Source organism: Halyomorpha halys, unplaced genomic scaffold, assembly GCF_000696795.3.
Source record: "Halyomorpha halys isolate HHAL.00 unplaced genomic scaffold, Hhal_1.1 Scaffold1163.1, whole genome shotgun sequence".
Taxonomy (NCBI): Eukaryota; Metazoa; Arthropoda; class Insecta; order Hemiptera; family Pentatomidae; genus Halyomorpha; species Halyomorpha halys.
In genome coordinates, this window is record NW_027109719.1 from 32343 (window position 1) to 32634 (window position 292).

Here is a 292-nt window from a genome sequence, read left to right on the forward strand (position 1 = left end):
TATGATCCGTAAAACAATGTTTACATATCTTTTAAATTGTTACTACTTAACCTATATTTATAACTGTAACCAGTGCCCTAATTCACTCATAATTTTTTATGAAACTAATTCATTCATAATTTTTATCTATTTATCTTTCATCTATTATTATTATTTTTTATACAACTACCTCTCTTCAAAATGGAAAATGGATTCCGATTTTTTATCCTCTAAATACAATCCCAATATCTTAAAATGACTCCTATACAGGGGAATTGTAATGGCTTAAAAACACACTTTAACGATTTGAAGA